At 34.0% G+C, this 11,173-nt stretch overlaps 1 long non-coding RNA gene across 2 annotated transcripts in view; it reads left to right on the top strand.

Annotated features, from left to right (window-relative positions):
* Window positions 1-5,476, top strand: part of LOC132532132 (uncharacterized) — a 28,948-nt gene extending 23,472 nt beyond the window's left edge. The window contains exons 8-10 of one of the 2 annotated variants that reach the window (XR_009544335.1): window positions 748-888; window positions 1,649-1,763; window positions 3,800-5,476. This is a non-coding gene — a long non-coding RNA (uncharacterized LOC132532132). The remainder of the gene's footprint in view (window positions 1-747; window positions 889-1,648; window positions 1,764-3,799) is intronic. The other variant, XR_009544336.1, reaches the window with a different exon arrangement.
* Window positions 5,477-11,173: the final 5,697 nt, after the last annotated feature.

Consider the following 11,173-nt stretch of genomic DNA (forward strand, 5'->3'; position numbering starts at 1 on the left):
TAATCTGAACATAGTAATCAAATGTGTTCTTCATTTTGTCACATCTATAGTTATATTGAGGTTGCTTAAAAATCATATATTAAAATATTGTATTTATGTATATGTTTTAGATGAAGAATAGTTAGTACACTTCTGATTATTGCACAGAACTGTACCTTTTCACTAGATTATTGTTCTGGGGCAAATTTTAGACTATTTTTTTAAAAAGAGTAATTTAGCTTAATCCAATGTTTCTAGGTATTTGGATATTATTGACAGGCATATTTTTTCTAAAGATGGTTTTATGATAATTGATAAACTAGAAACAATTTTCTTTTGCCATTGGAATTGTTGGGAGCGTCTGTTGGAATTCAGCAGGTTGTAATAGAGAAACCATGTTTTCATTGATCTGTACATAATAGTAAAAAAAATTGTTTTCTAACATTTAGTCTTAATGGAATGGGAATATTTTCCCTTGCTAACATAATTATTGGTCAGATACTCTCTGTGTCTATTGGACCTCAGGGGGAAAAGAGAGCAGTGCATGTCTGAAGGTTGTGCACATAACACACAAAGGACTTAGCGACATCCACCCTGCCCAGTCTGTGTGTAGCACAGGATACCCACATTTTATGAATGTTTTATTGTTAAATTAGATTACATGCATGTGTGTTTGTGTACAGTTTATATGTACACATAGGTGCATTTATATCTGCATATACTCTTTCTTAAACTGTTATTTTTCCTCTTTTTTTTTTTTCCTGTCAGGTGATAGAGCCTAGAAGGAAAGGGAAACTGTCTATGCTTTTGCCTTAACCTTTGAATGTCAGTTCTAGAGAAGGAGGTGACAACTTACTTCTCAGCCAGTGCTCTCCCTTCCCACCTGTGGTCCTTTGGACACCCTCGCAGGTATGACTATACAGGCAGGGAACTGCATGTTTATTAGAAAAAGGCCTTAGGTGGATAGGCATTGATAGATCTTGCTCTTCTTAAGTTTGATGACATTTGGTTGTAGCTAAATAGCATTAAAAACCAATCCAAGATCCAGATGAGCGTGAGAATAGTAATTGGAAGTTACAGCTTTGGGTCATAACAGGTCTTCCTAAATGGGGGTCTTTCCTCAACTATTCTATCCTAAAACTAAATTTACCTCTATAGGACCATTTACTAAGTTACTTCTCAGCTCTTTATTTGTATGACTGATTCATCAAATGGGGTTTTAATTTCTTATGGCCTGATGTTTTTAGATTCATTTTTGTGACACAAGCGCCTAATGGGCTGTCAGACATAGAGTAGGATTTCAATAAAATTTTATTGAGAATAGATATATGAATAGATGATATAGAGTGATTTTATAAATAATCTGGCCAACTAAGCAGAAAAAAATAAATGATAAAAAAGAAACAATTTTCAGCAGGATCCAGGCAATCCAGTCAGCTTTGGAAATGTACAAGAGAGAAAGGTTCTGATACAAGGTGTTGATATTGAGATGTATAGAATTATGAGCAGCTAGCTAGGTATAATTTCAGAGCTGCGTAACGGAGTAGAAAGCAGCTTCCAAATTAAATCAATCTGGGAGAGTACCGAACGGTGACTTCCCAGCTTCCAGCTGAATTGCCTTTTTCACTGGAAGTGGTGTTTCTTTTCTTTTCTTCCCCCCCCCACTCAGAAGATGACTTCTTGGGAACTCTTTTGGGAATGAATGATACCAGTAAATCCCTGAAGCAAGATTCTTCAGACAGAGCCTATTCACCTACCTGTTGTCCAAGGGCTACCCTCTGAAGGTAAGGTTTTTGTCAGAATAATCCTCGCTTTCTAGTAGCAACCACATCTGGGTAGAAAGTTAGACATTAATTTTCTGAAGATTGATGACTTGTGGTTACATTCTAATTGAAAGGCCAGATTGTATAATGAGTTAAGAGATATAACTTCTGACCTGTGTGAGGTGATACCTCACTGTGGTTTTGATTTGCATTTCTCTAATGATTAGTGATGTTGAGCATCTTTTCATGCATTTGTTGGCCATCTGTATGTCTTCTTTGGAGAAATGTCTATTTAGATTTTCTGCCCATTTTCGGACTGGGTTGTTTGTTTTTGTGATATTGAGCTGCATGAGCTGCTTGTATATTTTGGAGATTAATCCTTTGTCAGTTGCTTCATTTGCAAATATTTTGTCCCATTCTGAGGGTTGTCTTTTCGTCTTGTTTATGGTTTCCTTTGCTATGCAAAAGCTTTTAAGTTTCATTGGGTCCCATTTTTTATTTTTGTTTTTATTTCCCTTACTCTAGGAGGTGGTTCAAAAAGGATCTTGCTGTGATTTATGTCATAGAGTGTTCTGGCTATGTTTTCCTCTAAGCGTTTTATAGTGTCTGGCCTTACATTTAGGTCTTTCATCCATTTTGAGGTATCACCTCACACCGGTCAGAATGGCCATCATCAAAAAAATCTACAAACAATAAATGCTGGAGAGGGTGTGGAGAAAAGGGAACCCTCCTTCACTGTTGGTGGGAATGTAAATTGATACAGCCACTATGGAGAACAGTATGAAGGTTCCTTAAAAAACTAAAAATAGAACCACCATATGACCCAGCAATCCCACTACTGGGTATATACCCTGAGAAAACCATAATTCAAAAAGAGACATGTACCACAATGTTCACTGCAGCACTATTTACAATAGCCAGGACATGGAAGCAACCTAAGTGTCCAGCGACAGATGAATGGGTAAAGAAAATGTGGCACATATATACAATGGAATATTACTCAGCCATAAAATGAAACGAAACTGAGTTATTTGTAATGAGGTGGATGGACCTAGAATCTGTCATACAGAGTAAAGTAAGTCAGAAAGAGAAAAAGAAACACCATATGCTAATGCATATATATTGAGTTTTAAAAAGCAGTACTGATGGACCTAGTGGCAGGGCAGGAATAAAGATGCAGATGTAGAGAACAGACTTGAGGGCACGGAATGGGGGGGAAGGGGAAGCTGGGATGAAGTGAGAGAGTAGCATTGATGTATATACACTACCAAATGTAAAATGGATGGCTAATGGGAAGCTACTGCATAGCACAGGGAGATCATGTTGGTACTTTGTGATGACCTAGAGAGATGGGATAGGGAGGGTGGGAGGGAGGCTCAAGAGGGAGGGGATAGGGGGATATATGTATACATATAGCTGATTCACTTTGTTGTACAGCAGAAACTAACACAACATTGTAAAACATTTATACTACAATAAAGATGTGGGGGGAAAAAAAGAGATACAACTTTTCTTGTATATCTTCATAGTTTTCTACATCTCAGTTAGTACATTTACTGTTAATATGAAAGATTTCCTTAACTTTTCTTATCTAACAAACTAAACTCCTTGGCTGGATCCATTGTGTTATCAGAGAATTATTATATGCATGAGATATAATAGATTCTCAATAATTATTAGACTGGAAGGTAGACAAGTAGTTTTGCCTGAAATAATTGAGTCAATGAATGAGTGACCTAGAACTTTAAAGAGCCAAATTCAGAGGGGAAGAGACAGATAAATATCTGAGATAGTTGGAGATCTCCATCATTTTTTGGCCAAGCAAAGGAGAAAAATGTATCACCAGTGTTTTGCATCCTTTAGGAAGTCTTAAAGTCACTTTTCTGGCCATAGCAGCCACCCAGTTGCTGAAAATGTGGTTTTCTCTGTGTATTCTGGGTAGATTTTTTCCAGAACATGTAGAGGAAGAGTGTACAAGGATTTCATAGCCCCCCTGACAGGCTCCTTAGAAAATGTGTGCCTCACCTTTGCCAATTTTCCCCACTGTGTCCTTGCAGGTGATGACCACAGAGACGAGGTGGATTTGTTACTGTGGGTACCATTACTTCTACCATCAGCTTCTTCAAAACAATGATACAGTCTTCTTTGTGCATGGAAACTCTTCTATTTCCTGTGTTGCAGTGGATTCCTCCTGCAGATAAGAAATGCTTAACTGAGAAATGCTCATGTTGGGATATCATCGATGAGACTTTAATTTGGGCATGGTGACTGTTTCCCTTGCTTCCACTTGACTCAATCCCAGGAGCCTCAGTAGAGGAAATATTATTGCACAAGAAACTCAGAATGATGGAATTGCTCAGTGCTCCTATAAATATACATTTATAATTTTCATTTGCCATGTGGTAAATTTAAAAATTAAGTTCTATTAAAATTTTTTCAAAAATTCAAAGCATATCTAAATATCTAATATATAAATTAAGTGCCCTCCTCTCTCCCAATTCTATCTCCTAGAGTTATCCTCTATTAAATAAGTTGTGTGCATTCTTTAAGTGGATAGATGCACACACACACAAACACACACACACAAGATATTTTGGGGGGTTCTGAAAGTGGAGCTATATTGTACACATTATTCTTCAAATTGCATTTCATTTAACAGTTTTTTCAATACCTTTTTCTGTTTCAGTAATACATATCTGTGTCATTTGTTGAATGACTGCATGATTGTTTTGTTCATGAAATATAATTAAATGTTTTAAGCATTTCTCATTCATAGATATTTATGTTAGCACCAAATTTCTGTGCAATGAACCTCTCTATATATCAATAATTTGCATTTGTCTATTATATCATAATAAATTACTCAGCAGTGAAAATACTGGGATTAAGTATATGCACATTTCAAATTTTGAAAATGATCACAAGATTTCCTTTAAAATGTGGTAACAACTTTATCCTCAAATGGCAATGAATGAGATTGCCAGCTTTCCCACAACCTCACAGATAATGAATTTTATGACTATTTAAAATCTTTGCCAGTGTGATAGCCCAAACTATTGTCTTAAATTGTATTTCTTTCATTTTTGAGTGTGATCATTTTTTCATATGTTTATTAGCCATCTGTATTTTTAAATTTTCTTTTTATATCCAATTTTGGGGGTGGGTGGAGGTTTTAATCTCTTGCTAATTTCAGAGAGCTCATTTATTATTGGGGGAATAAGCTTTCGATTGTCAAGCATTACAGATATTTTTTACACACTTTTAAACTTCATTTTTGTTATAAGAATGTGTATGACTGTTATGTGTCCAAGTATAACCATGTTCGCTTCTATGGCTTCTGAGTTTCATGTCATTTTAGAAAGATATTTACACTGATCCCATAAAACTCTCCACCTATGTTAACTTCTAATTATTTTGTGTTTTTTAATTCAAATTCTTAAATCATGAGAAAGTTTTTTTATTTCAAATCTTAAAGTTGCCAAGTTATTTGCCATTACTTGCGATTATTTGCCAATAATTGCCCATTTATCTGTAATGCCATCTTGCATATATGCTGTATTCTCATCTGTGACTGGCTCCATTTTTGTTCTGTGGGTCTGTGTGTCTTTTCTTCTGCCTCCTGTCTCATGTGTCTTCTCATTGGAAGAAATTACAGTTTAGACTGCAATTTCATCAACTTCAATAAATTAATTTAGTGGAGAATTGGTTTTTAACAATAGTCTTCCTATCCAAGAACAAGGTATGTCTTTCTTTTTATTCAATAATTTTAATTACTGTTAATATTTTCACTTTGTGGTGGGGGTATCTTCTTTCAGTTTATTTTCTTACTTGCTAATTTTTCTATATCTGGAAGTTTTGTTTTGTTTTGGGGGTAAGTGATCTCCTTACTCTTTCTCATGGCTTTTCAGAATTTTTTTTCAAATTATGTACTAAATCCTTTGAAAATACTGATAGTTGTGATTCTCCTCTTCCAAATGATCTGGATTTTAGTTATGTTGATAAAATTCACTGACTGATACTTTCAGAGCACTTAAACAATTGTGGAAATATTACCCACCATTGATTTAATTAGGTTTTAATGGATACTTCTTGGGTTTGACCAGCATGTTTTTGCTGGTCTATTAAGCAAAAAGACTCTCAGAAACCTACTGCAGCAAGGGAAAACACCACTTTGACAAGGTTTAGTAGTGTTTCAAAAGCAGGAAATTAGGGCTTTGAGGGATGGGTTGATGTGGTTTAAGGCAGGATTTTCAAGGCAGGGAACTGGTTAAGAGTGGGCAAAATTTGTTCTGCGATAGTTTGAAGTCGATGAAAGAGTAAGATGAGGACCTTGATGTGAGTTTAGATAATCAAATTTTTGTCTGATGAATGAGCTACTTCCCTATATGAATAATAAGTTATCAATGATGGAAGAACTATTTGCTTAGATGAACAGACTGAATTTATTTGTTGGTTTACAGTTCTATCTTGTTTATAGAACCCTGCTAGGGGTGGTATCAGGTCTTAGTTCCAATAGGTAAGTTATTTTGATGTAAGTAGTCTCAGTCATCAAAGTAAGATGCTAATTTTAAATTTGAGATTCTTGTGTATTGTGTTAGGAAAAGTCTCTTACCTTTGATATATTTCTAAAGAATTTTAATCAAAACCAAGTGGTAGATATAATCAAATGCTTTTTGCATAAACAATTATATTATTCTTTAAACTTTTATCATTGTGAAATAATTCATTTTTAATATTGAAATTTCCTTATATTCCTTTTATTGTTTATTCAGCAAACTCATTTTGGTTAAAAAGAAGTTTTGCTTTTTAAATTTACTACTGAATTATGAGTATCTTAATTTGATTTGGAATTTTTGCAGGTGTACTACTTAGATGAAACTGATCTGTAATTTTCTTTTTTGTTCTGTTTTTGTCATGTTTGTATATTAGATTTTCTGGTTGTGTTAAAATAATTTTAAGGATTTTCTTTTTACTCTGTGCTCTAGAATGGGTTGAAAAGGTTTGGCATTAACATCAGCAGTTAAGCGAACACATCATTTAAATCACCTGAATTCTCCTTTGTTTTTGGTGGTTTGGAGTAGAACTGAGGCTAACTATCTAGAAAGTGTTCTCACTTTTTTCTACAGTTATTGCTTATTTTTTGTTTTATTATCTTATATTTAACTTGTTTTCTACTAGAAAATCACAGTCCAAGTAGATTTGCAAACACGGTATGTAGGATGAAGTAATACAAAGTGTTCTTTCATCACTCTGTTAATTTCTCTTGTCTCAATTAATATCCATTTTCATTCCAGTCTTGGTTGTTTCTGCTATGTCTTTATTAATGAAATGAGTTTGACTCATGGATTTTTATCATCACTAGTTCTCCATTCCCCTGTTCCCCAATCAGCTCTTTGGTATAATTTATCAGTGTTGTTTTTTTTAATGTTCTAATTTATTTATATATTTTTTCTGTATTCCTCTGTGGTTTTTTCCTAATAAATTCTTAAACATGTGTAATCCACTGATTTTCACTTGTTCTTGGCAATGAAAGATTTTCTCTGTTCTGAATTTTATAAAACTTCACACAGAGTATAATGAGAAAAGAACAGTGACTTTACAAATACCAGTAACCCAGGTTCTACCACATTTTGCCATATTCACTTCATGTTATTTTTAAAGTATTTTTAAATAAGTTAGAGAAATCATAACACTGCTTTCCCCCAGAAGCATTTTTTAAATTTTATTTTTAAAATCATAATATATGTTACAAAATTCAAAATTGAAAAAGTGATTTTCAGTGAAAGGTAATATATCTTTTCAATTCTGTCTTCCATAACCACTCAATTTCCCTTTCCTGGAGACAACTATGTTACAGTTTCTTGCGTTTCCTTTTGGACATACATATACACATACACACACACATCCCAAAATGTGTATGAGTGTATGCATAGATATACACACATACTTTTATAGTGTTCTGTACTTCCTTTTATGTTATATATCTATGTAATGTGTAAATATTTTTAATATTTCTAGCAGATCAGCTCATATCAGTAATGAGCTTCCTTATTTTTTAAAAAAATATACTTTTACTGGTTCTGATGAACCCAGGGGCAGGACAGGAATAAAGATGCAGATGTAGAGAACCGACTTGAGGACACGGGGAGGAGGAAGGGTAAGCTGGGATGAAATGAGAATGGCATGGACATATATACACTACCAAATGTAAAATAGATGTCTAGTGGGAAGCAGCTGCATGGCACAGGGAGATCAGCTCAGTGCTTTGTGACCACCTAAAGGGGTGGGATAGGGAGGGTGGGAGGAAGATGCAAGAGGGAGGGGATATATGTATACATATAGCTGATTCACTTAGTTATACAGCAGAAACTAACACAACATTGTAAAGCAATTATATTCCAATAAAGATGTGTTAAAAAATATAATTTTACACAGGTAAAATTTTCATAGTTAAATGCATAGATCTTAATAGTGTAATTCAATGAGTTTTCTTAAAAGTATATACCCATGTAACTACTACCTTATTCAGGCGGTAGAGTATTTTTTATTACTTGAGAACCTCCCCTACTGCATCCTTCCAGCTAAGCCTAATTCTCATAGGAGACAATGTTCTGATTTCTATCATCATAGATTAGTTTTGTCTGTTCTCACAATTAATTAAATGAAATCACACAGTATATGTCTGACTTCTTCCACTCATCATAATGATGTTGAGATTTATCCATGTTATTCCCTGTATCAGTAAGTTTAAATTTTTTTCTGTTTAGTTATAGAGTAACATTCCATTGAACAGGCATATTGCAATCTGTTTATTCATTCTCCTGTTGATGGACATCTGGGTTGTTTCCAGTTTTTAGCTATTTTGAATATGTTAGCAAATCTTTTATGCAGTTACCTAAAAATGGAATTTGCTTGATTATAAGATATGTTTTGCTTAATTTTATAAGGAACTGTCAAAGAGTCTTCTAAAGAGGTGGAAATTTTTCACACTCTCCATATATATCAGTGACATATGATATTTTCAATTACTGTCCATCATCACCAACACTTGAAGTTGTCATTCTTTTAAATCTTATTCACTTGAGTGAGTGTGAGATGTTATCTTATTGTGACTTCAGTTTACAGTTTGGTCACTTAAGAAGATAAAAAAATTTTCATAAGTTTAGCTGCCAGTTTTAAATCTTAGGAAAAGTTTCTGTTTAGTTTTTCCCAAAATTTTATTTATTATTTTGAAGTAATTTTAGACTTGCAGGAAATTTTCAAAAATAGTACAGAGTTCTTATATATTATTTACCCTGATTTCCTAATGTTAGCATCTTATATAACCATTATTATAACGTTAATACATGTAACAATCTTTGAAATACGTAAATACTATTAACTAGTCTGAAGACCATAATTTTAATTTTTCCAGTTGTCCACTAATGTTCTTTTTTCTAGTTCAGAATCCAATTCAAGATTCCATATTGCATTTCTTTGTCATGTTTCCTTTTTCTCTATGCCAACCCCCTAATCTGGGGGAGTACCTCAGTCCTTCTTTGTATTTCATAACCTTGACACATTTGAGAAGAACTAGGCTGTAATTTTGTACAAAAGTCCTCAGTCTGGCTTGTCTGATACTTTAATGATGAGATTGGGGTTATGCAATTTTGGTAAAGATAACACAGCGATGATAGTATGTGCTTTTAGTGGATCATATCAGGAGTGCATGAAGTCAATATGTCTTATTTCAGCAAATGTTAAATATGGTCACTTTTGGTTAAGGTGGTGTATGCCAGGCTTCTCCACTACAAAGTTACTACTTTTCTCTTTTCAATTAACAAATATTTTGTGAGGAGATACTTTGAGACTATGCAAATATTGTCTTTCTTATCATACATTTACTCACTAATTTTAGTACCCATTGATCATTCTTGCCTACGTAAATTAATACTATGATGTTTACCTAATGATAGTTTTCTATTTCCATGATACTTTCTACACTTATTCATCAGAATTTAACTATAGGGAAGAACTCTTCCCTGCCCCCCTCCTCTATTTTTTATGTATTCGGTCGTTGTTCTACATCAATATGGATTTATGATATTTACTTTAGTCTATGGGTTTTCATATATTGTTATAATTATTTATTTTTACTTCTAAATTTTTTTTTAAGATTTGAGCATTGGGAGCTCCTTTAAAGTTGGCCCCTGTGTTCTTTTACCATGCCCACATAATTTTTTGAGCACTTACTTATTTTCTGGTTCCACAGATGTTCTAGGTTTATCTTATGTTTTCCTTCCCCAAACCTGGAATCGACCATTACTTCAAGGAGCTCTGGTTCTTTGTATTGGAAAATAATATTTAGAAACCAAGATCTGAGTGTTATGTGTGCTCATTGCTACTGGGAAATCATTTCTTCTAGGCCCTACTAATGCACAGAGTTGGGAAATATTTTTAGGTTTATTCATACACACATGCACCCACCTAAAAAACTTCTATCTCTCTCCATCTGTGTGTTTGTATCTCCATACTAATGTTTCTGATTATGACTTATTTTCTTCTTCCCTCTTTCCCTATTTGTAACTCCTTTCTCTAACAGCAAGAAACCTACCTTTCATTATCCACAATAGTTTCTTATTTCCTTAATCCAATATGTAGTAGTTTCAGAATCGCTAAAACATACCCCTTTAAAAATGAAAGCACTAACTAAAGTACAGTGTTCAAATACAGGGCTTTTGTTTCTTTACCCTTACAGTATCCAGTCAACACGTTAAATAGATAGGTTAGTTTTTCCCCCGAACCCCCTACATATGTTAATCTTAGAGTCAGGTATTTCTCTTATTGTTTATATTCCAATTTGAGTTACTCCTCCTCATGGTTGACTCTATTTATTTTTGCAGTATGAAGCATTACTGTGGTTCTAAGAATTAGAACTCTGAGGATTGTTGTTCTTCCCCCATTACTGGTCCCATTCCTCCCACCTTTCCAGGTAACTAGTCTCCTTAGTTTCTGGTTTATCTTTTCTTTTCCCCTTGTTCACAACTGGGTAACTACATGTATATTTTTTCATATCCCCATCCTTCTTACATGAATGGCAGCATATTGTAGATGGTCTTTTACAGTTTGCCTTTTCCACTTCATTATCATGGAAATCATTTCATCAGTATGGAGATTCAAAGAGGTCTTCCTCAGTGTTTTGGTTGATACTTAACTCTGTACATACTGCAATATGTTCCACCACTCTGCTCTATGGGAATTGTTTAAGTAGTTTTAAATTGCAGAAACTTTTAAATTGGGTTGTTTCACTCTTCATTTGTAAGTGTTCTTTATATTATGGGGATACACATTTCTTGACCAATATTTGTATTGCAAATGTTTCTCCCATTAAGTAGCTTACATTTTCCTTCTTTCTTTCTCTTTATTTTCCTGTAAATGACCATGTGGTCTAA

This window comes from Lagenorhynchus albirostris, chromosome 1 (genome assembly GCF_949774975.1).
Source record: "Lagenorhynchus albirostris chromosome 1, mLagAlb1.1, whole genome shotgun sequence".
Lineage (NCBI taxonomy): Eukaryota > Metazoa > Chordata > Mammalia > Artiodactyla > Delphinidae > Lagenorhynchus > Lagenorhynchus albirostris.